The sequence below is a fragment of the Nycticebus coucang genome, chromosome 4, assembly GCF_027406575.1.
Source record: "Nycticebus coucang isolate mNycCou1 chromosome 4, mNycCou1.pri, whole genome shotgun sequence".
In the NCBI taxonomy this organism is placed as follows: Eukaryota; Metazoa; Chordata; class Mammalia; order Primates; family Lorisidae; genus Nycticebus; species Nycticebus coucang.
The window spans coordinates 143,167,832-143,193,761 of NC_069783.1; the positions used below are offsets into that span (position 1 = coordinate 143,167,832).

Here is a 25,930-nt window from a genome sequence, read left to right on the forward strand (position 1 = left end):
AGTCCCAGAGTCGTTACTACAAACTACCTCTTGCCAGCCCTCGGTGTCCACCGTTCTCCCACCCGGGCCCTGGTTACACCTGTGCGCAATGTCCTCCTCCCCACTTACCTTGTAAAAAGTGATTGTATCCAGGGGAAGGGCCCCCTTGGTGTGCAGGCCGCTTCCGCCATGCGGAGTACAGAGGATCAGAAGGCCCAAAAGGAAAACCACCGGAGAGACAGAAGCCATAACACCAGATTCCGGGAGCTAGAGGTTAAAAAAAAAATCTGTGCGCGAGAACAAGCCAGAGGCAGAGATCACGTGACTAAGAGGGCGTGAGCGTGCGCGCACACGTGGACAAGCCCGGAGGGGCCACGTGGGGGGCAGGAGGGGCCAGGGAGAAGAGACTTCCGCGCACGCGCATTAGGCAAAGCGCACAACACTTGGGGGAGGGGCAGGACCGCGTGAAGGGAATGGAGACTGGGGCTGCTGCGCACGCGCATTTGGCGAGACTCGAGCCGGGCCAGTCCTGCTACCGTCTTCCTCCTCGTGAGGCGAGGCACGAAGCGCGTGGATGGACCGTCAGCAATTGCTTGCTGTCATTCCTCCTCTTTGGAGATGAGAAGGCCAGCATCATTTCTTCCTGCCTTTGGTCCGTCAGGAAGTGATTGGGACCCGCTACTGCCCTGGGTTAGTCTGTCAGTCAAGTCTCCCGCTCCCCTCAGCTGTTCAGGGCTCACCTGGCTGGTTGGCCGCACTCGGCTGTTACTGTGGTGGGAGGGAGGAAGACACTGGCAAGAAAAAAATCTAATAATTATATTCAGCAGAGTATTTGTTCAGTGCATAGTTTATGCCAGATCCTGGCTTTGCCTGTGGGAATACACAGTAGAGGTAAACAAGAAGGAATTCATGGTGTTGGGGAGGAGGAGGCACATAGGAATAAGGATACAGCCAGCACAGTGTAATTGCTATAAAATAAGAGTCTATTAGGATATTATGAAAACACAAATGGAGATTCAGTATTCCTACTCAGTGGTGTCAGAGTTATAGATAGATGATTTTTGAGCTGAATCTTGAAAGATGAGGAGGCGTACATGTGGCAAAGAGAAAAAGCATGCACAGGCATGTTGGGGACCTGATCGAGATGAATCTGTGTAAAGAACGTGAAGTGGGGTCGATTTTAGAGTCTGCCCAAGATATAAGGTTTGGAGCCACTAGAGGTTGTTTTTTTGTTTTGTTTTGTTTTTTGTGTTTTTGGTACCACTAGGTTTTTAACCAGGTTTGTGTGGAAAACATCACTCAGAAATGAAGGGAATTGATTGGGAGGGAGAAAAGGCTGAAGGCTGGGAAGCCCATTAAGGGTCTATCCCAGTCCTGGCAGAGTGGCTCACGCCTGTAATCCTAGCACTTGGGAGGCAGAGGATGAAGATGGTAGATTATTTGAGACCATCCTGAGCAAGAGCGAGACTCTGTCTCTACCTAAAAAAAAAATAGAGAAACTAGCTGGGTGTTGTTCGCCTGTAGGCCCAGAAATTTATGAGGTTGAGAGGCAAGAGGATCACTTCAGCCCAAGAGTTTGAGATTCCTGTGAGCTCTATGACACCATGGCACTCTATGGAGGGTGACAAAGTGAGATTGTGTCTCAAAAATAAAAAAAAAAAAAACAATGTGTGGTCTTCCACTCCAGGTGATTAATCTTTTTTTTTTTGAGACAGGGTCTCACTTTGTTACCCTTGGTTGAGTGTTGCGGCGAGTGTACTCTGCGGCTTCCCAGAGTACTAGGATTATAGGCATGAACCACCACAACTGGTCCATCAGCTTATTAAATGAATAATGCAGAGGCACCATGTGGGCAACCAGGGACAGTAGGTCATTAATCTAAAGGCACCGCCAGGGGTAGGAAAGGTGGCCAAGTCAGCCAGCCAGGGAATTTGGACCAGGCTGATCCTCATAGTTCAGGAAGTCGCTCTCCCTGCCACAAGGCAAGTGGAAGAGGAAGGTCCCCTGGGGCATAATTGCCCAACCATCCCTAGGGGGAAAAGTCCTCCATCTCAGTGGGTGGGCTGGAGCATTCCCTGGGCTTCCAGGTGAAGGATGATGATGTGATCATCTTCCTGCACTTTTAGACCAGTGGTACCGCCTTCAGATGCACCTCATACAGGAGGAAAAAGCCATCTGGTTACATGCCAGAGAACTGGCAGAAGTCTGTAATTTCAAAGACAACAGACCCCTCTATTGTGCTCCAGTTTTGTCCATGGGTAACCACACTGCGCAAGAGATGTGTGATCAAAGGCTAATTACTGTGCCTTAACTATTGAGGATACCCTTAAATGATACCCTATTGTCTACAGCTGTCTTCAAGTTGGAAACAAACTTCCTAATGTGTTTGTAAGAGGATGCACTGGGGTGTTACAAGACTTAATTATTTCAAGTATGGTCCAGAAATCTCAGTCCTCTAAGAGCTTGTAAAATGTAAGCTCAAAGCCTGCTGTATCAGAATCTGCAAGATGTTCTTCAGCTGTTTCACGTAAATAAGAAATACATTAAGCATTACAAATATTAAATGTCTTGAGTTGATTCTGGAAGTCTCACTCAGTCCATTTGGTATATGGACTTCTGAGGGAAGGTCAAGATTTGATCAGTGCAAAGACATACTCAGTCTTTTTCCTTCACTTTCTTTTTCTTTTCTTTTCTTTTTTTTGAGACAGCGTCTCACTATGTTACCTTCAGTAGAGGGCCATGGTGTCACAGCTTATAGCAACCTCAAACTCTTGGACTTCAGTGATTCTCTTACCTCAGTCTCCCAAGTAGCTGGGACTACAGGCACCTGCCACCATGCCTGGCTATTTTTGTTGTTGTTGCAGTTGTCATTATTGCTTTAGCTGGCCAGGGCCAGGTTCGAACTTGCCAGTCTTGGTGTATGTGGCTGGCACCCTACCCACTGAGCTTCGTGTGCCAGTTTTTTTTTTTTCAGGGATTGTTGACATTCAAGGACATATCTGTAGAATTCTCTATGGAAGAGTGGGCCTCCTGAACCCTGATCAGAAGAATTTGTATCAGGATGTCATATTAGAGAACTACGGAAACCTGGTTTTCATAGGTGAGGATAACTTAAATACACAGTTCCTACTACACTAAGCATTTCACGTTCGTTCTTTTTAAGTCTGCCTTATTTTGAGTGCTGTTTTTTTTTTTTTTTTTTTTTTTTTTTGCAGTTTTTGACTGGGGCTGGGTTTGAACCCGCCACCTCTGGCATATGGGGCTGGTGCCCTACTCCTTTGAGCCATAGGCGCCGCCCCTTCATGTTCTTTTTTTACAGAAATTTTTTTGGGGGGAGGACAGAGTCTCCCTATGTCGCCCTCAGTAGAGTGCTGTGGTTTCACAGCTCACAGCAACCTCAAACTCTTGGGCTTAAGTGATTCTCTTGCCTCAGCCTCCCAAGTAGATGGAACTACAGGCACCCACCACAAAGCCTGGCTATTTTTTTTTTTTTTGAGACAGAGTCTCACTTTGTCACCCTGAGTAGAGTGCTGTGGCGTCACAGCTCACAGTAACCTCCAACTCTTGAGCTTAGGGGATTCTCTTGCCTCAGCCTCCTGAGTAGCTGGGACTACAGGCGTCCACCTCAATGCCCAGCTATTTTTTTGTTGCAGTTTGGCTGGGACCGGGTTTGTACCAACCACCTTTGGTACATGGGGCAGGCGCCCTACTCAGTGAGCCACAGGAACTGCCCCCAACTATTTTTTGTTGTGGTTGTTATTGTTGTTTTTAGCAGGCCCAAGCTGGATTCGAACCCACCAGCCCCAGTGCATGTGGCCGGCGCCCTAACCATTGAGCTACGGGTTCCGAAGCTTTCATTTTCACTTGTTTGATGTATTAGGGTTTCCTTGTGTATAGATACAGAGATTGCAGTGTTATATAAGTGTTATATATTATAGAGTACTATAAACATCTTCCATAAAACAGTACATAGCACAAAAAGTTTAAGAAAAGCAAAGTGTGCAAATGTATGAGAAAAAGGAAACTGGCTAAGCTGGGGCCGGGTGCACTGGCCTAGCACTCTGGGAGTCCGAGGCGGGTGTATTGCCCTGAGTTCACAGGTTCGAGACCAGCCTGAGCAAGAGCGAGACCCCGTCTCTAAAAATAGCTGGGTATTGTGGTAGGTATTTGTAGTCCGGGAGGCTGAGGCAAAAGAATCATTTGAGCCCAAGAGTTTGAGTTTGTTGTGAGCTATGACTCCACATTACTCTACCAAGGGTGACAAAGTGAGACTGACTCAAAAAAGGAAAGAAAGAAACTGGCTAAGCTGATGTTCCTTTTCCTAGTACAAACTCTTTCTCAGTCATATTGTGGGGTAGAAGAAAATGACAACTTAGTCACAAGTCAATGAGAAATTGACCAAAAAATGAAATTAGCAAATATTATTAGAATTATGATTGCATAAACTATTACTAACTACTATAAGTGTATATGTACTTTGAAATTTGCATCAGTCCAAACCAGATGGCTCACACATGAAATCCCAAGACTTGGGAGGCCGAGGTCCGTGGATTGTCTGAGCTCACAGGTTCAAGACCAGCCTGAGCCAGAGAGAGGCCTCATCAGTAAAAATAGCCAGGCGTTATGGTAGGCGCCTGTAGTCCCAGCTACTTGGGAGGCTGAGGCAAGAGAATCACTTGAGCCCAGGAGTTTGAGTTGCTGTGAGCTATGATGCCACAGTACTCTACCCAGGGTGACAAAGTAAGACTCTGTTTAAAAAAAAAAATGGATGGTGCCTATGGCTCAAGGAGTTGGGCACTGGCCCCATATACCAGGGGTGGAGGGTTTAAGCCTGGCCCTGGCCAAAACTGCACAAAACAAAATAAAATAAAATAAATAAGTAAATAGAAATTTGCATCGATCAAATATTGCATCCTCAAAATATATGTACCAAGTAGAGTGAGGCTACCAAGTTCAACTTGTTTACTAAATGTTAGTAACATAATGTGTTTATTTTCTAGTATCCTCTGACTTCATAGTAAGCAAGACATTTAAAAATTAAAGATTTTCTTTTTTCTCTTTTTCTTTTCTTTTTTTCTTTTTTTGAGACAGAGTATGACTATGTTGCCCTCGGTAGAGTGCCGTGGCGTCACAGCTCACCACAACCTCAAACCCTTGGGCTCAAGCAGTTCTCTTGCCTCAGCCTCCCACGTAGCTGGGACTACAGGCACCTGCCACAACGCCCAGCTATTTTTTGTTGCAGTTGTCATTGTTGGTTAGCTAACCTGGGCCAGGTTCAAACCCATCACCCTCGGTATATGTGGCTGGCATTGTAACCACTGTGCTATGGGAGCCGAACCTAAAGATTTTCTTAATAAAGACAAACTTGGGTGGCACCTGTGGCTTCATTGGGTAGGGTGCCAGCCCCATATACCAAGGGTGGCAGGCTTGAACCCACCCCCGCCCAAATTGCAAGAAAAAAATAGCCAGGCCTTGTGGCGAGTGCCTGTGGTCCCAGCTACTTGGGAGGCTGAAGCAAGAGAATCCCCTAAGCCCAAGAGCTGGAGGTTGCTGTGACCTGTGATGCCACAGCACTCTACCAAGGGTGATAAAGTGAAACTCTGTCTCTACAAAATAAATAAATAAAATAAAGACAGACTTCTGCCACATTTCCAGAAATGTCAAAACTCATGATAAACATTATTGCATAGAAATTTCCTAAATTAAACCCTCAGTGATTCCCCAACAATAAAAAAAGACATTTCCTAAGTTAAATAATATTTTAAAGTATTATTTGTAATTTCTACCTTAAAATGAAATAATGAAATTAAACCATACCTTAACCTGGCACCTGTAGCACAGTGGTTATGACACCAGCCACATTCACTGAGGCTGGCAGGTTCAAACCCAGCCTGGGCCAGCTAAACAACAGTGACAACTGCAACAAAAAAAATGGCTAGGTGTTGTGGCAGGCGCCTATAGTCCCAGCTACCTGGGAGGCTGAGGCAAGAGAATCGCTTAAGTCCAAGAGTTTGAAGTTGCTGTGAGCTATGATGCCACAGCACTCATAGCTCACACAGTGACACAGTGTGACTCTGTCTCAAAAAAAAAAAAAAAAGGCTCAGCACCTGTAGCTCAAGTGGCTAACGTGCCAGACACATACAACAGAGCTGGAAAGTTCAAATCCAGCCCGGGCCTGCCAAACAGCAATGATAACTACAACCAAAAAATGGCTGGGTGTTGTGGTGGGCACCTATAGTCCCAGCTACTTGGGAGGCTAAGGCAAGAGAATCTCTTAAGTCCAGGAGTTGGAGGTTGCTGTGAGCTGTGATGCTACGGCACTCTACCCAGGGTGACAACTCAAGGCTTTGTCTCAAAAAAAGAAAGAAAGAAAGAAATTAAACCATACCATTTGGGAAACAGATTTCTTCTGACCTTGTCAAGAAAATGACTGAAATCATATCTAGAGAACACTATGGTAATGTGAATTCCTTTGTCAGTAAACTTTTTTGAGGGGTAAGTCACACAGAGGACATTGCTGAAGTGTTAGAAAAACAGGTATATCAAATTACATAATTTTGGAAGGTTGTTCGTTGTAGATGCAAAACAACAGTTTCTGTCCTCTTTAAGCTTATGGAAAATAGGCTTGATGCTTATAGCACAGTGGTTATGGCACCAGCCACATACACCAAGGCTGGTGGGTTCGAACACAGCCCGGGCCAACTAAACAACGACAACTGCAACAGAAAAAAAATAGACAGGCATTGTGGTGGGCACCTGTAGTCTCAGCTACTTGGGAGGCTGAGCACAAGAGAGTTGGCAAAGCCCTGGAGTTGGAGGTTGCTGCGAGCTGTGACACCACAGCACTCTACCAAGGGCAATAAAGTAAGACTGTCTCTAAAAAAAAAAGGTGGTGCCTGTGGCTCAGTGAGTATGGCACCGGCCCCATATACCGGCGGTGGTGGGTTCAACAACCCCAGCCAAAAACTACAAAGAAAAAAAAGAAAAAAGAGAAAAGATACAGATTGAAAGATTTTATTTTTTCTTTTTTGATACAGAATCTCACTAAGTCATCCTTAGCAGAATGCCATGGCATCACAGCTCACAGCAACCTCAAACTCTTGGGCTTAAGTGATTCTCTTTCCTCAGCCTCCAAAGTAGCTGGGACTACAGGTGCCTGCTACAACGCCTGACTTGTTTTTTTTTTTGGTTGTAGTTGTCATTGTTTGGCAGGCCCAGGCTGGGTTCAAACCCTCCAGCTCCGGTGTATGTGGCTGGTGCCCTAGCCGCTTGAGCTACAGGCACCAAGCCCAGATTTAAAGATTTAATAGTCTTGTCTTTTTTTTTTTTTGGCCAGGGCTGGGTTTGAACCTGCCACCTCCGGCATATGGGACCGGCGCCCTACCCCTTGAGCCACAGGCACCGCCCATAGTCTTATCTTACAATGATAGAAATCCAGATTCACTGCCTTGTGATAGAATGTTACATGTTACTTAGATGGTTTTGAAGAAATATAAGCGTATTTAATCTTTCTTTTCAAGGTAATATTTTAAGCAAATGAAATCCCCATGGATACCATGTATACTTATATTTGGAAACAACATCTGCTCATTTGTTTAAACATGTTTGAAGTAAAGAATTCCAGTAGGTTTTTGACCTGTTCGTTCGGGAAAAAAGTCTTCCAAACGGACTAGCCTTGCTTAGTTTGCTAACAACTGGGTGACATTAGTGAAAATAGAAATGTAACAAGCTAATGGAATGGTAAAATTTTCTTTTTTATTTTTTTTGAGACAGAACCTCAAGCTGTTGTCCTGGGTAGAGTGCCATGGCATCGTAGCTCGCAGCAACCTCAAACTCCTGGGCTCAAGCGAGTCTCCTGTCTCCGCCTCCCAAGTAGCTGGGACTATAGGTGCCCGCCACAACACCCAGCTATTTTTTGGTTACAGCTGTCATTGTTTGGCGGGCCCAGGCTGGATTCGAACCCGCCAGCTCAGGTGTATGTGGCTGGCACCTTAGCCGCTTGAGCCACAGGCGCTGAGCTGGAATGCTAAAATTTTCAACACCACCAACACCAACACTTTCTGAACTGTCTGTCATGACTTAGCAAGCACAAACAGTACTAAACTTTTTCCATTTGGATTCGTCTGTTTTCTCGCAGAATCGTTTTGCACTTAAGATGGATTGTACCAAATTTCGAATTTAGTCAAACTCAGACCCAGAACTTTGAAACATTGTGTTATAAGACATTTAGCCACAATCAAAATATGGCCCGGTGTGGTGGCTCATGCCTGTGATCCTAATTACTCTGAAAGACCAAGACACGTGGATTGCTTGAGCTCACAAGTTCAAGACCAGCCTGCAAGAGAGTGAGACCCCTGTCTCTACTAAAAATAGAAAAACCAAGGCAAGAGGATCACTTCAGCCTGAGAGTTGGAGGTTTCTGTGAGCTATGATGCCACAGCTCTCTACCCAGGACAGCAGCTTGAGATGCTGTCTCAAAATAATAATAATAATAATAATTCAAATAAAAAAGGAATGAAGTTGGCTTGGCGCCTGTGGCTCAAGCAGCTAAGGTGCCAGCCACATACACCTGAGCTGGCGGGTTCAAATCCAGCCCAGGCCTGCCAAACAACAATGACAGCTGCAACCAAAAAATAGCTGGGTGTTGTGGCGGTTGCCTGTAGTCCTAATTACGTGGGAGGTGGAGGCAGGAGAATCGCTTGAGCCCATGAGTTGGAGGTTGCTGTGAGTTGTGATGCCACAGCACTCTACCCAGGTGACAGCTTGAGGCTCTGTCTCAAAAAAAAAAAAAAAAAGGAATGGGTGGCACCTATGGCTCAGTGAGTAGGGCGCCAGTCCCATATACTGAGGGTAGTGGGTTCAAACCCGGCCCCATCCAAACTGCAACAAAAAAAAATAGCTGGGTGTTGTGGCAGGTGTCTATAGTCCCAGCTACTCGGGAGGCTGAGGTAAGAGAACTACTTAAACACAGGAGTTGGAGGTTGCTGTGAGCTGTGACGCCATGGCACTCTGCCAAGGGTGATAAAGTGAGACTCTGTCTCTAAAAAAAAAAAAAAAAACAAGGAATGAAGTACAAAAAAAAAAGAATAGCATAATAATTATATTTCTGGTAGAATTTTGGATTCAGAGTTTTTAAGATGTTAGCATTAAATATGATAAACGTTAATAACCTCTTCTTAGCTTTTCACTAGTATTACAAAAGCTTTACTAATTGAGTGAAGATACAACCTCTGAGCCATCACATGTTTCTGTAGTCTAAACAGTGGCGGATATCCTTTGTACCCCATTTCTTTCTCCTCTTTTTTTCAATCCTATTTCTTTATTTTTTTTGTGGCTTTTGGCCGGGGCTAGGTTTGAACCTGCCACCTCCGGCATATGGGACCGGCGCCCTACTCCTTGAGCCACAGGCGCCACCCATCAATCCTATTTCTTTATTGTGACTCTGTTTTACCTTTTCACTGTGACTCCTTCTTTCTAGTACTTTTGAAGACTCCTGCCTTTTGCCCCTCCTTATAATTCCTAATATTCCTTATAGCTTTGTTTCTTTATACCCACTCTTCCTTTTTCATTCTTTCTGCTTGGCTTTCTCCTTTACTAATCACCACCTCTCTCCTTGCCCTCAAGGTACAGAGCTGGATTAGGTAGGTGGGAGCCCAGCTGGGTTAGGGGTGGAGAGACACTTGTGCCATGCCTGGAGATCCTTCTCAGGATCACCTACTCAAAGTAGTTGGTACTGAAGTCCTTATGGCTTTCCTACTAGATGCTGTACAGTGAATAAATAGTGAAATTAGAGTGAGATTTGTTTTCTCATGTTCGGTTGTCCTGCTTAAACAAGTGTATAAAAACCCCTTTGGTGGGGTCAGTCCCTTTCTCCGTGCATTAGTGTGCAACTGTTAATGTAAAAAGTTTAATTTTGTTCTCTCTTCCTTGTTTTACTTAGGTTTTTTTCTGCAATACCGTGGATACAATTTGTCATGACTGTTGGAGGTACGTTTATTTAATCTCCTAATATGACTACACTACTAAAAGCAAAATTAGAGAATTCCATAATTTCTACACTTTTCTCCTGAAAATTTGCCTTTTACTCTAGTTAGAGATAAATAATATTCTTTACTGTCTTGATTTTTTCAAATAAATTGTAACAACATAAACAACAATAGGAATAAATAATGGATTGAGGGATAAATCTGAAAATCAGTGGCCAACCTGGTTAACAAGAATTGATTGCAAAATAAGTAAACTTTAAAAAAATTTTCAAATTAATACGAGGTACAAATTTTTATTTATTTATTTATTTTTTGAGACAGAGTCTCACTTTGTCATTCCTGGTAGAATGCCATGGTGTCACAGTTCACAGCAATATCAGACTATTGAGCTCAAGTGATTCTCTTACCTCAGCCTCTGGAGTAGCTCAGACTATAGGCACCAGCCACAATGCCTGGCTATTTTTTTATATTTATATTTATATTTATTTATTTATTTATTTATTTATTTTGTAGAGACAGAGTCTCATTTTATCGCCCTTGGTATAGTGCCGTGGCGTCACACAGCTCACAGCAACCTCCAACTCCTGGGCTTAGGTGATTCTCTTGCCTCAGCCTCCCAAGTAACTGGGACTATAGGCGCCCACCACAACGCCCAACTATTTTTTTTTTTTTTTTTTGAGACAGAGCCTCAAGCTGTTGCCCTGGGTAGAGTGCCATTGCATCACAGCTCACAGCAACCTCCAACTTCTGGGCTCAAGCATTTCTCCTGCCTCCGCCTCCCAAGTAGCTGGGACTACAGGCACCTGCCACAACACCTGGCTATTTTTTGGTTGCAGCCATCATCGTGTTTGGCGGGCCCGGGCTGGATTCGAACCCGGCAGCTCAGGTGTATGTGACTGGCACTTTAGCCGCTTGAACCACAGGCACTGAGCCCCAGCTATTTTTTTGTTGCTGGGCCGCCTGTTTTTATTTTTTAAGATACAGGGTCTCTGGGGTGGCGCCTGTGGCTCAAAGGAGTAGGTTGCCAGTCCCATATACCGAGGGTGGTGTGTTCAAATCCAGCCCCAGCCAAACTGCAACAAAAAAACAGCCAGGTATTGTGGCATGGGCCTATAGTCCCAGCTACTCGGGGGGTTGAAGCAAGAGAATTGTCTAAGCCCAAGAGCTGGAGGTTGCCATGAGCTGTGATGCCACAGAGCTCTACCAAGGGCAACAAAGTTAGACCCTGTCTCAAAAAAAAAAAAAAAACGAAAAGAGAATTTTGATGTTTCATAGTAGATTTTGACTATGCAAATAGAACTAGAGAAAAAAAATATACATATATTTGAGACAGAAGTCTCACTGTGTCACCCTTGGAAGAGTTCTATGGTGTCACAGTTCGCAGCAACCTCCAACTCTTGGGCTCAAGTGATTCTCTTACCTCAGCCTCCCTAGTAGCTGGGACTACAGGTGCCTGCCACAACAGCTATTTTTTTTTTTTTTTTTGCTGTTTTTGGCTGGGGCTGGGTTTGAACCCGCCACCTCCCGCATATGGGGCTGGTGCCCTACTCCTTTGAACCACAGGCACCACCCCACCCAGCTACATTTTTTTTTGTTTGTTTAACAGGCCCAGGCCGGTTTTAAACCTACCAGCACCAGTGCATGTGGCTTGCACCCTAACCACTGAGCAACAGGTGCCGAGCCTAGAAAGTATATATTTTTATACTGTGTTGTCATTGCCAGACAAAGTAATTTCAAATCAAACATCTTGTGATTCACATTTTCCTAATGTTTGTTTCCTTTGGTGGAATTTGAGTCCAGATATGACTAAGTTAATAAAGTGAGAGTAAACAGCGAGACATAAGCTTTATAACTGAAAGCAGAATTTCTCTACCTCAGTACTTTTTTTTTGAGACAGAATTTCACTCTCTTGCCCAGGCTAGAGTACTATGGTGACAGCAACCTCAAACTCCTGGGTTCAAACCTTAGCCTTTGCCTCAGCCTTCGAAGGATCTGGGACCTATATCATGAAAACTATAAGACACTTATGAAAGAAATCAAGGAAGAAATTAATAAATAGACATAAGGCTGAGCATGATGGTTCATGCTTGTAATCTCAGCATTTTGGGAGGGTAAGATGGAAGGATTGCTTGATGTCAAGAGTCTCTACAAAAAATTATGATAATAAAAAAATATATTTTTTTACTTTTAGACAGAGTCTTATTTTGTTGCCCTCGGTAGAGTGCCGTGGCATTATAGCTCACAGCAACCTCAAACTCTTCAGCTCAAGCAATCCTCTTGCCTCATCCTCCTGAATAGCTGGGACTATGGGCACCTCCCACGTCTGGCTATTTTTGTCTTTCTTTTTTTTTTTGAGAGAGAGAGTCTTACTATGTTGCCCTTGGTAGAGTACCATGGCATCACAGCTCATAGTAACCTCAAACTCTTGGGCTTAAGCAATTCTCTTGCCTCAGCCTCCCAAGTAGCTGGGACTGTAGATGTCCACCATAATACCCTGTTTTTTGTTGCAGTGTCAACTGTTGTGTAGCTCAAACCTGCCAGCCTCCGTCTATGTGGCTGGCACCATAACCACTGTGCTACGGGTGCCAAGCCAACATCTGGCTATTTCTTTTCTTTCTTTCTTTTTTTTTTTTTTTTGAGACAGAGTCCCACACTGTCGCTGCAGGTAGAGTGCTATGGTATCACAGTTCACATCAACCTCAAACTCTTGGGCTTAAGCGATTCTCTTGCCTCAGCCTCCCAAGTAGCTAAAACCACAGGCACTCACCACAACACCCAGCTATTTTTTTTTTCAGTTGTCACTTTTTCAGTTGTTGTTCTAGCTGGCCCAGGCCGGGTTCCAACCCACCAGCTTTGGTGTATGTGGTCAGCACCCTATCCACTGAGCTAGGGGCATTGCCATGTCTGGCTATATATATAATTTTTGGGGTTTTTTGAGACAGAGTGTTACTATGTTGCCCTTGGTAGAGTGCTATGGCATCACAGCTCACAGCAACCTCAAACTCTTGGGCTTAAGCGATTCTCTTGCCTCAGCCTTCCAAGTAGCTGTAGGCACCCACCACAGGTCTGGCCATTTTTGGCACTATAGGCACCCGCCACAGGTCTGGCTATTTTGGGTTGCAGCTCATTGTTGTTTAGTAGGTTCAGGCTGGGCTCAAACCCTCCATCCTCGGTGTATGTGGCCAGTGCCCTACTCACTAAGCTAGAGGTGTTAAGCCACATCTGGCTATTTTTAAGAGATGGGGTCTTGATGCTCATAGCACAGTAGCACCACCACATACACCAAGGCTGGCGGGTTAGAACCTACCTGGGCCAGCTAAACAAGAACAACTGTGACAGAAAATAGCTGGGCATCGTGGCAGGTGCCTATAGTCACAGCTACTTGGAGGCTGAGGCAAGAGAATCGCTTAAGTCCAAGAGTTTGAGGTTACTGTGAGTTATGTTGCCATGGCACTCAACCAAAGGTGACATAGTGAGTCTCTGTCTCAAAAAAAAAAAAAAGAGAGAGAGAGAGATGGAGTTTTGCTCATACTCAGGCTGGTCTTGAACTCCTGAGGTCAAACAATCCCCAGCCTCAGAATGCCAGAGTGCTAGTATTATAAGCATGAGCTACCGTGCCCAGTCAATAAAAATCATTTTAATTGAAGATTATTAGAGCAAAGTTCCCACTGTATCACTAGAGATATTTAATTCATCATATAGACCAGTGAATTAACCAGGCATGAGGTCCTCTTAGAGAAATGATTGTGCCTTTCCCCAAATATCCTTTGGGTTACATCAACTGTAGTAAGCATTTATAATCCTTAAGATTCCACTAAATCACTTCCTTTAAGGAGCTTATATATAACATGGACCCATCTCCAAGACATAATCAGTGTTTTAAAAAAGGCATAATAGGGCGGCGCCTGTGGCTCAAGAGGTAGGGCGCCGGTCCCATATGCCAGAGGTGGCGGGTTCAAACCCAGCCCCGGCCAAAAAAAAAAAAAAAAGCATAATAGGCTCGGTGCCCGTGGTTCAGTGGTTAGGGCGCCAGCCACATTCACTGGAGCTGGCGGGTTCAAATCCAGCCTGGGCCTGCCAAACAACAATGACAACTACAACCAAAAATAGCCAAGCGTTGTGGCAGGCACTTGTAGTCCCCGCTACTTGGGAGGCTGAGGCAAGAGAATCACTTAAGCCCAGCAGTTGGAGGTTGCTGTGAGCTGTGACACCACATCACTCTACCCAGGGCAACAGCTTGAGACTCTGTCTCAAAAAAATAAATAAATAAATAAAATAAAAAATAAAAAGGCATAATACTATTTACAACATACTTTCATTTAGATGTATAAGACAATACTGTATGTATATTTTTTTGGGGGGGGACAGAGTCTCAAACTGTTGCCTTGGGTAGAGAGAGTGCCATGGCATCACAGTTCACAGCAACCTCAAGTGATTCTCTTGCCTCAGCCTCCTGAGTAGCTGGGACTATGGGTGCCCGCCACAACACCAGCTATTTTTTTTTGTTGTTGCAGTTTGCTTGGGGCCAGGTTTGAACCCGCTACCCTCGGTATATGGGAACCGCAGGCGCTGACCCATGTAAGTATTTCTTTCTTTCTTTCTTTTTTTGAGACAAAGCCTCGAGTTGTCGCCCTGGGTAGAGTGCCGTAGCATCACAGCTCACAGCAACCTCCAACTCCTGGGCTTAAGCGATTCTCTTGCCTCTGCCTCCCAAGTAGCTGAGACTAGAGGCACCCGCCACAACACCTGGCTATTTTTTGGTTGAGGTTGTCATTGTTGTTTGGTAGGCCTGGGCTGGATTCAACCGCCAGCTCTAGTGTATGTGGCTGTTGCCTTACCGGCCACTTGAGCTATAAGCGCTGAGCCTAAATATTTCTTAAAAGTGAACGCTTAGGCCATGAGTGGTGGCTCATGCCTATAATCCTAGCACTCTGGGAGGCTGAGGTGGGTGGATTGTCTGAGCTCACAAGTTCAAGACCAGCCTGAGCCAGAGCAAGACCCTGCCTCTAAAAGATAACCAGGCATTGTGACAGACACCTGTGGTCCCAGCTACTTGGGAGGCTGAGACAAGAGAATCACTTGAGCCCAGGAGTTTGAGGTTGCCATGAGCAATGATAACATGGTACTCTACCAAGTGTGACAAGGTAAGACTCTGTCTCAAAAAAAAAAAAAAGTGAATGCTTAAATGAATTAAAGAATGCATCAATGAACAAATGAACTGAGGTCAGATTTGTTATTTAATAGCAAATCATAGTAAAAATAAGTTCTTATTTTGACCATTGGTTTCTCAATTTTAGTCATCAGTTGAATCAGTATTATAGAATAGATCAAATTCCATGGATTTATCTCCTACATTTAGCTATGAACTTATATTATTCTATCAATGAACTTATACATAATCACCACCAATAGAGTTTATATAATATTGTTATGCCTAAAGATAAATCATAAATTCTATTCAGGGAACATGATTTGTCATTTCTTTGTGTTACCAGAAATAATTGTAGTGGTGTGCTAATAAGTTTTCACAACTAGTACACTACTTTGTTTGTAAGCTGATATTTGTATCATTGGCTATTTCTGCAGTTTGAATGCTCCACTGCCATGACCAATTCTATAGCTACTAATGTCACATCATTGAACACAGAGTTGGGAAGATATGTCACAATTGGCTCTCATAAGCAGGGAATTGGCTTCAGCATATCATTAATAGAAAGAAATTAACCATGGCAGTGCCTGTAGCTCAGTGGGTAGGGCACTGGCCACTATCACCAAGGCTGGTGGGTTTGAACCTGGCCTGGCCAGCTAAACAACAATGACAACTGCAATTAAAAATAGCCAGGCGTTGTGGCAGGCACCTATAGTCCCAGCTACTTAGGAGGCTGAGGCAAGAGAATCACTTAAACCCAAGAGTTGGAGGTTTCTGTGAGCTGTGACACCACAGTACTCTACCCAGGGTGACAACTTGAGGCTCTGTCTCTCTCTTTTTTTTGTAGAGACAGAGTTTCACTTTATCGTCCACGGAAAAGTGCTGTGGCATCACACAGTTCACAGCAACCTCCAACTCCTGGGCTTAGGCGATTCCCTTGCCTCAGCCTCCCGAATAGCTGGGACTACAGGCACCCGCCACAATGCCTGGCTATTTTTTTTGTTGCAGTTTGGCCGGGGCCAGGTTTGAACCTGCCACCCTCAGTATATGGGGCCAGTACCCTGCCCACTGAGCCACAGGCACTGCCCGAGACTCTGTCTCAAAAAAAAAAAAAAAAAAAAAAAAAAAAAAGAGAGAGAAGGAAAGTAACTATAAATCAGATGACCTAAAATTCTAACCCAGTTGCTGGGTTGCAAGTGTTGCTCCTCCATTACCCCCTGCCTGTGGCTCAAGGAGTAGGGCGCTGGTCCCATATGCCGGAGGTGGCGGGTTCAAACCCAGCCCTGGCCAAAAAACCACAAAAAAAAAAAAAAAATTCCAATCTTGACTTTGCTGCTTATTAGCTGGGTGGCATTGCCAAACAATTGTCTTCTCTGTTTAAAGTGGAGATACTTCTGTCAACCTTACAGGATAGTTACATTGTTAATAATGTAAGATCTGTGAAAGTACCTGTCTGTGACATCTAATGGGTAGTCAGGAATATATCCAAACAGCTCTACCACGGAGCTGGGCCCAGATTAGATGTTCAGTAAATGGTTGCTGACCACCAAGGTCTAGGCAAAACCACATTCCCTGAGGCTAATTTAATTCCTTCTTTTTCTTCTCTGAAGAGTCTTCTTCTGCCAGTTCTTCCTTCTTTTTTTTTTTATTTTCTGAGACAGAGCCTCAAGCTGTTGCCCTGGGTAGAGTGCCATGGCATCACAGCACACAGCAACCTCCAATTCTTGGGCTTAAGTGATTTTCTTGCCTCAGCCTCACAAGTAGCTGGGACTACAGGCGCCTGCCACAATGCCCGAATATTTTTTGGTTATAGTTGTCATTGTTGTTTGGCAGGCCCAAGCTGGATTCTAACCCGCCAGCTCTGGTGTGTGTGGCTGGTACCTTAGCTGCTTGGGCTGTAGGCACCGAGCCAGTTCTTCCTTCTTATATAATTTCCTAACAAGGTTTTTTTCCACACAGTGTTCATTTAGTAAGATAAGTATTAGAAAGAGGAGGATATTGTGGCTCGGTGCCCATGGCTCAAGGGTTAGGGCACTGGCATGTGCACGGGGGCTGACAGATTCGAACCCAGCCCAGGCCTGCTAAACAATCATAACAACAACAAAAAAATAGCGGGGCATTGTGGCGGGCGTCTGTAGTCTCAGCTACTAGCAAGGCTGAGGCAAGAGAAATCTCTTGTGCCCAAGAGTTTGAGGTTTCTGTGAGCTGTGCCGTGGGGCATTCTACCAAGGGTGATATAGTGAGACTCTGTCCCAAAAATAAATAAATAAATAAATAAACAAACAAATGAAAGAGGAAGAGATTTTGATCCTCTTAAATTTAGGTGTAATCTTTGTAAAACATAATCTGGGTCCTCATTTCAGGGGTAGACCCTGAATAGGAATTTCTGGAGCTTTGTAATTTGTGGAGATTGAAAGGATATTAGATGAGCAGAAAATACTTCTTCCCTATAATGGCTTAATTGGTTGATATGTAACAAAGAAGACAGTAATATCTGGAACAAATATTTACAGAATATTTATTTTGTTCTAGGAAGTAATCTAAAAGTTTTATTTATTAGTATTTTTTTTTTAAATAATGGTGCTTTGAGAGTTTATTTTGAAGGTCATTTTATTTATTATTTTTTTGAGACAAAGTCTCAAGCTGTCACCCTGGGTAGAGTGCTGTGGCGTCACAGCTCACAGCAACCTCCAATTCTTGGGCTTAAGAGATTCTCTTGCCTCAACTTCCCAAGTAGATGAGACTACAGGCACCTGCCACTACACCTAGGTATTTTTGTTGTTGTTGTTGTTGCAGTTGTCATTGTTGTTTTAGTTGGCCCAGGCTGGATTCAAACCACCAGCCCCTACCAACTGAGCTACAGGCACTGCCCTGAAGGTCATTTTTAAAGGGTGGCTCCTGTGGCTCAAAGGAGTAGGGCACCGGCCCCATATGCCAGAGGTGGCAGGTTCAAACCCAGTCCTGGCCAAAAACTGTAAAAAAAAAAAAAGAAAAGAAAATAAATAGTTGCAAATAAAACCATTAAAAAAAAAAAAAACAAAGACAATCTGAGAAAAAATTGCACAGAATGCCCTCATTAAATAAGTAGGATGATTAAATCAAATTAAAGGAAATGTGTTCTCTTCTACAACTCCGGAAATAAGTTCTATTGTACTGATAGTTCTTATACTTCCACAAAGGGGAAATAATCATGGCAATTAAAGCTGCCTCTTAATCATGTAAATCTACAGTAGCAATCAAATTTTTCTGTTCTTTCCAGTAAGTCAGTTTCAATCTTCAAACTGTGCCTTGTTTTTTAAAAGATAAAATGCTAGAACTTCAATAGGATTTGTGGTCTTTCCTTTGCAAGCATAGCAAATCCCTGTATTAAGATAGGCATAACAGTCTGATCCAGATAGGCACAAGTTGGCAAACATTATAGATCCACCTCTGCTTTGATGACTTTTCTGCATTAATCTCTCTCTCTCTCTCTCTCTCTCTCTCTCTCTCTTTTTTGGCATAGAAGAACTTAGGGAAGTAAATCTTCTCATTTTCTACTATCCTCTCGATGTTGTCTATGAGATCGTACTCAGAGTGAGAATTTTCTGTAAGCTGCATCTTCCCTCCAGCATCTGCTTGGGCTCAATGGCAGACCCTGCAAGTCACAGTACCAATACTAGTCTAGGTGCAGGAGCACTGGGAGCAGTAGAGCAGCAGGGTGGGAAGGTCCATGACCAAGTACCCACATCAGGTTTGGAAGCTCTGTGGCAATCCCAAGTACTTAGAATAAGTGGGAAAAGGGGGGAAGTGAACTGATTACCCTTGCCCAAGCTGTTGATTCTTAGAGCTCTGCACCGCGCCATCAACTCTTGGCATGAACTGCTCTGGCAGTCTATTAGTAATCTTCACAGTAATCCTACAAGTATTTATGTTTTATTCTATTTTATGGCTGAAAACAGGCGCTCATGGAGTAAAAAATGAGGTTCCCGAAGTCACAGAGCTAAGGAATATGACTAGAGATTTAATCTAAATTATTATGACTTCAAAGCCAAATGCATTGGCCAAACTTCCTTATTGGCCCTAGGGTTGGCCAGTGATATGAGAAGTGCCATCTCTGGATTCACAGTTTAGATTTCTTCTTCTGGAGTGAATTGAAGGGGCAGGAGGCCAAATAGGTTAAAAAAACCTATCCCTAAGCCCTAATCCTGTATCTAGGAAAATATCTTAATAATTTTCTCTCATAGATTAAAGCTCTATGAAAGAGTGCAGCTACTTCTGCCAGACCTTAAAAGAGAGGAGCAGGTTTCCATAAATCTTGTTAGCCTCATCCATTGCTAACAGTGACAAATTCTAGGAGTGAAATTACTGTCTCCCTTAACCAAGCAGGAAACAGGCAAACAGAACTTGAATTAACTCAGCAAAAAGATTACCTAAAGTGGGATATTGGTCTGTGAGTTTCTTGAACATGCTTATCAGTCATTATGTTTTTGTTGTTTTTTTTTTTTTAGAGACAGAGTTTAATTTTATTGCCCTCAGTAGAATGCCATGGCATCACAGCTCACAGCAACCTTCAACTCCTGGGCTTAGGCGATCCTTTTGCCTTGGCCTCCCGAGTAGCTGGGACTGCAGGCACCCACCACAATGCCCAACTATTTTTTTGTTGCAGTTTGGCTGGGGCTGGGTTCGAACCCGCCACGCTCGGTATATGGGGCTATCGCCCTACCAACTGAACCACAGTCGCTGCCCTATCAGTCATTATTTTGAGAGTCTTCAGAATTCTGCCAATGGTAGTGGTAGAGAAGGGAAAATAATAATAGGCAGACAACACAGGTGGAGGTAGGTCATAGAAGAAAATCCTGGACATACTATATTCTGATTTATATATTTACAAGTGTTTTGTTGGCAGTATTATTTGTGGTAGCTAAAAACAAAACAAAATTCCAGAAACAAAATTCATATCCATGCACAGAAAAATGGTGAAAATAACTATAGAATATACTTACCAATATGCCATGGAATTCTATACAGTCATGAAAAAGAATAATTTGGAAGTATACAGAATGATTTGGTGAGTATGCCACTATACAGAGAAAAGCAAGATTCAAAGGGTTGTAAAATTTTAAAATATTATCTCCCAACACCTATATGTAACTATATAAGCATGATAAGCCACTATAGGGTGTCTGTGGCTCAGTGAGTAGGGTGCTGGCCCCATATACCAACCCAGCCCCGGCCAAACTGCAACAAAAAATAGCCGGGTATTGTGGCGGGCGCCTGTAGTCCCAGCTACTTGGGAGGCTGAGGGAAGGGAATTGCCTAAGCCCAAGAGCTGGGGGTGGCCGTGAGCTGTGATGCCACAGTACTCTACCCAGGGCATCAAAGTGAGACTCTGTCTCTAAAAAAAAGAAAAAAAAAAAAAAAAAAAAAGGACATGGAAAGCTATGCCGTAGACTCACAGTGATTTCTAAAAACAAAGGTGTTGAGAGCAGCAGCCAGTGAAAAAGGTAGAAAGAAATGAACGCAGCATTTTATTTTATTATTATTATTTTTTTGGCTAGGGCCGGGTTTGAACCCACCACCTCCAGTATATGGGGCTAGTGCCCTACTGCTTTGAGCCACAGGTGCCACCACCAACACAGCATTTTATTAAAGGGAGGAGCATCCAAAATAAAAGGAGCATGTAGGATAGGATCCTATTTTGTAGAAGCATTAATATATGGGTTTTCTGAAATAGCAAGGATAGTAATGAAGAAAATAGGAAATAATGAATACTTAATGTCAATACTTCAAGACTTAATAGGCCATTTGACCAGGTGCCGTGGCTCACACCTGTAATCTCAACACTCTGGGGAGACTGAGTGGTGTGGATTCAAGACCATCCTGAGCAAGAGCAAGACCCTGTCTCTAAAAATAGCCAGGTATTGTAGTGGGTGCCTGTAGTCTCAGCTACTCCGGGAGGCTGAGGCAAGTGAATCATTTGAACCCAGGAGTTTGAGGTTGCTGAGAGCTATGACCCTATGGCACTCTACTGAGGGCAACAAAGTGAGACTCTGACTCAAAAAAAAAAAAAAAAAAGACTCCATAGGTCATGATCTGCTGGGAGAGTTACCTTCTAGCATTATTGCACCTTAGTCTTTTACCTGGACTGCCTTAAACAAAGCCTACGGCCTCAACTTCCAACTTTTCTTTTATCAAAATTCTTCCTTTAAAAAAAATTATTTTGGGGCAGTGCCTGAGGCTCAATGATTAGGGCACCGGCCCCATATACCAAGGGTGGCGGGTTCAAAACCAGCCCTGGCCAAACTGCAACAAAAAAATAACTGGGCATTGTGGCAGGCGCCTATAGTCCCAGCTGCTCAGAGATTACTGTGAGCTGTGATGCTATGGCACTCTACTGAGGGTGACAAAATAAGACTGTCTCTTAAAAAAAAAATTTATTTTGGAATAATAGGAGGGTACTCGTGATTAGGTTACATTGTTTGTATTTATAAGATGTATTGCAACTTATAGTTGCAACCTTCACCCAGGAAGAATGCCATTTACCTGTACATTGTATCCATTAGGTTGGAACTTACCAAACCCCTTAACCCCACCTTCTTGAACTTAATTGACTTTTTCTCTCCTGTGTGTACATTATTGTTGTTTGATCCTGCAATCCCAATACTAGGTATCTACCCAAAAGAAAAAGTCATTTTATTATAAGAACATTTGCGGGTGGTGCCTGTGGCTCAGAGGGGTAGAGCGCCAGACCCATATGCCAGAGGTGGTGGGTTCAAACCCAGCCTCGGCCAAAAACTGAGCAAAAAAAAAAAATTTGCACTTGAATGTTTATAGCAGCCCAATTGACAATTGCAAGTATGTGGAAACAACCCAAGTGCCCTTGAGTTCATGAATGGATTAATAAACAGTGACATATGTATACCATGGAATATTCAACTATAAAAAAAGATAGAGATTTTAGAGCTGAGGGAATAAAAAAAAAAGATGGAGATTTTGTATCTTTTGTTAGAACTTGGATTTGGAAAACTCTCTCCTATTTATTACAAGAATGGAAAATGAAGCATCCCATGTACTCAAAATTCTTCCTTTTTGGGGCAGCGCCTGTGGCTCAAGGAGTAGGGCGTTGGCCCCATATACCGGAGGTGGTGGGTTCAAACTCGGCCCCAGCCAAAAACTGCAAAAAAAAGAAAAAAGAAAAAAAAAATCTTCCTTTTCTTTCTTTCTTTCTTTTTTTTTTTTTTTGTAGAGACAGAGTCTCACTTTATGGCCCTCAGTAGAGTGCCGTGGCCTCACACAGCTCACAGCAACCTCCAGCTCCTGAGCTTAAGCGATTCTCTTGCCTCAGCCTCCCAAGCAGCTGGGACTACAGGCGCCCGCCACAACGCCCGCCTATTTTTTTGGTTGCAGTTCGGCCGGGGCCGGGTTTGAACTCGCCACCCTCGGCACATGGGGCCGGCGCCTTACCGACTGAGCCACAGGCGCCGCCCAAAATCTTCCTTTTCAGTGGTCAACATCACAGCAATCTCTGTCTGAATATAACTTTGCCTATATTGAAAAAAAGTCAGCTACATATGACTCAATCCGCATAAATTCTGTTCTCAACCATTCCAATCAGTAGTAAGACTTGAGATTTACCTCTGCATAAATAAAATCTCACTAAAAGGTTCTCCCACAAATAAAGGCAAATTTTGCCTCCACCTCTGAATAAACAAAAACTGCTGAGGCTTTTTTTTTTTTTTGAGGCAGTCTTACTCTGTCACCCTGGGTAGAGTGCAGTGACATCATCATAGCTCACAGCAACCTTAAACCCTTGGGCTCAAGCAATTCTCTTGCCTCAGCCTCCTGAGTAGCTGGGACTATAGGCACCTGCCACAATGCCTGACTATTTTTAGAGATGGGGTCTTGCTCTGGCTCAGGCTGATCTCGAACCCATGAGCTCAGTCTACCCACTTCAGCCTACCAGAGTGCTGGGATTATAAATATGAGCCACCGTACCCAGCCTACTGCTAAGGCCTTTAACTGTTAACAATTATAGATTATTATGTCACAGGTTTCAAAGCCTCAGGATCTATCTCATAGGTAGGGTCAAGATCAGAGTATTTCTAGAGACTTCCCAGCAGCCCTATAGAAATAGAGAGATTTGGCTCGGTGCCCGTAGCTCAACCAGGTGGGTTCGAATCCAGCCCAGGCCTGCCAAACAACATTGACAACTACAACCAAAAAATAGCCGGGCGTTGTGGTGAGTGCCTGTAGTCCCAGCTACGTGGGAGGCTGAGGCAAAAGAATCACTTAAGCCCAAGAGTTTGAGGTTTCTGTGAGCTGTGATGCCATGGCACTCTACCCAGGGCGACAGCTTGAGGCTTTGTCTCAAAAAAAAATAAATAAATAAAAGAAGAAATAGATTTTCCATAAAAATATATGAAATGGTGGGTGGTGCCTGTGGGTCAAAGGAGTAGGGCGCCGGCCCCATATGCCAGAGGTGGCGGGTTCAACCCCAGCCCCAGCCGAAAACTGCAAAAAAAACAAAAACAAAAAATATATATATATATGAAATGGTTGAGTGAACATATTTATGTCTGGGAGGGTTATGGAAGATTCTTTTTTCCTATTAAAGAACAATTACCTGGGGCTATATTTCATATAAAATGTGGCTGTAATAAAAGACATCAAAAATATTGAAAGCTTTATGTCTAGAAGCAGGGTGAAACTTATTTTATTGTTGTTTAACATTTTGCATTTTCATTAATGAAGGAAAATAGCTGTTTTCTTTTGAGAAAACATTTCAGTGAGACTTTTGGCACACACAATTCCCCACAAAATGAAAAAATTCTATTCAAGAATGAAGTTTGAGGCCAGGCGTGGTGGCTCATGCCTGTAATCCTAGCACTCTGGGAGGTCGAGGTGGTTGGATTGCCTGAGCTCACAAGTTGGAGACCAGCCTGAGCAAGAGCTAGACCCCATCTCTTAAAAATATACAGGCATTGTGGCAGGCGCCTGTAGTCCCAACTACTTGGGAGGCTGTGGCAAGAGAATTGCTTTAGCCCAAGAGTTGGAGGTTGCTGTGAGCTATGACACCACAGCACTCTACCAAGGTGACAAAGTGAGTCCATGTCTCAAAAAAAAAAAAAGTTTGGGGGAAACAAGAAGCTGGCAGCACGTCTACCTTAGTGGGTAGGGTGCCGGCCACATACCCCGAGGCTGACGGGTTTGAACCCGGCCCAGGCCACCTACAAAACAAGTGCAACAACAACAACAACAAAAATAGCCGGGCATTGTGGCGGGTGCCTGTAGTCCCAGCTACTTGGGAGGCTGAGGCAAGAGAATCACTTAAGCCCAAGAGTTTTAGGTTCCTGTGAGCTGTGACATCACAGCACTCTATCCAGGGCCACAGCTTGAGACTCTTGTCTCAAAAAAAAAAAAAAGAAGCTGCCCTTCCGCCACGGCAGCCATCGGAGTTTCATCGGAATTTCACGCTGTTGTTGCAGCCATGGCTCTGTGCTACCCCATGGCCGTGGGTCTCAACAAGGGCCACAAGGTGACCAAGAACATGAGCAAACCGAGGCACAGCTGCCGTTGCGGGTGCCTAACCAAACACACGACGTTCGTGCGGGACGTGATCCGAGAAGTGTTGCCCCATATGAGCGGCATGCCATGGAGCTGCTCAAGGTCTCCAAGAACAAATGGACCCTCAAGTTCATCAAGAAAAGAGTGGGGATACACATCCGTGCTAAAAGGAAGCACAGTAAAACCTCTGTGCACGATAAAACCTTTATAGATAAAAAAACAAAAGAAGCTAAACTTTTTAAATAAATCAATGTAACACTCTGTCTTCATTGTAGATAAAATTACTCACATGTGAGGTTATGATGGTGTGATCTGCGTTTTCAATGAATTATCTTTTTATTTTTATTTTATTCCTTTTTGACACAGAGTCTCACTTGTTGCCCTTGGTAGAGTCTCGTGAAGTCATAGCTCACAGCAACCCCAAACTCTTGGGCTCAAGTGATTCTCTTGCCTTAGCCTCCTAAGTAGCTGCGACTAAAGATGCCTGCCACAATGCTGGGCTGGTTTTTTGTTTTTTTTTTTTTTTAAGATTGGGGTGGGAGTCTCACTCTTGCTCAGGCTGGTCCTGAACTGAGGCAAGAGAGTAAAGCAGAGCTAGATTCTGTCCTAGTAGCTCTAGGCATTAGCCATACAGTTTGTGACATGTGTGAAAGCCACTATTTACTACCTCCATTGCAGCAGATGTCTCTGTTAACTATTTGCCCTTTGCAGGGTATGTCCTGGACCTATTGTTATGGTGCACGAGATATGACCACCAGACAAATTGAAAAGGCCAATAGGAGTCTTTTTATTTAAGACTGGCCAGCCAGCAACCAACTTTGGAAACCGCACTCAGCATATTTAGGACTGGGTGTTCTGTGAGTCCTTTCTGAGGAAAAACAGTAATGGGAGAGGGAGTGCTGACTACCCCTGTGGGTGAATAGCCCATGGAAAGGCTGGGTTTGAACCCAGTGAAAGGCTGAACTGGTTGGAGTTCAGGATACAGAAGCCCATTCAGCCCAATAGGATTTAGTTCTCTTTTTGGTGCGAACCGCTGGATAGTAAACAGTGTTCCTGGGTCCTGTCCCCAAGAGTTGTGTAATCTAGGGCAGCACCTGTTGGCTCAGTGAGTCAGGCGCCTGCCCCATATACCAAGGGTAGCGGGTTTGAACTGGGCCCTGGCCAAAATGCAACAAAAAAAATAGCCAGAGGAAGGGGACAGGGGTCTCTCACCCAGGCTCATTTACTAAAGACCCCTCAAGACCCCTCCTTGATGGTTCTGGGGGGCAACCCT

At 44.0% G+C, this 25,930-nt stretch overlaps 2 pseudogenes; one reads left to right on the plus strand and one right to left on the minus strand.

Moving 5' to 3' along the window:
• Positions 1–499: 499 nt before the first annotated feature.
• Positions 500–24,985, plus strand: LOC128584245 (60S ribosomal protein L36-like; annotated as a pseudogene).
• Positions 18,384–18,956, minus strand: LOC128583463 (protein dpy-30 homolog; annotated as a pseudogene).
• Positions 24,986–25,930: the final 945 nt, after the last annotated feature.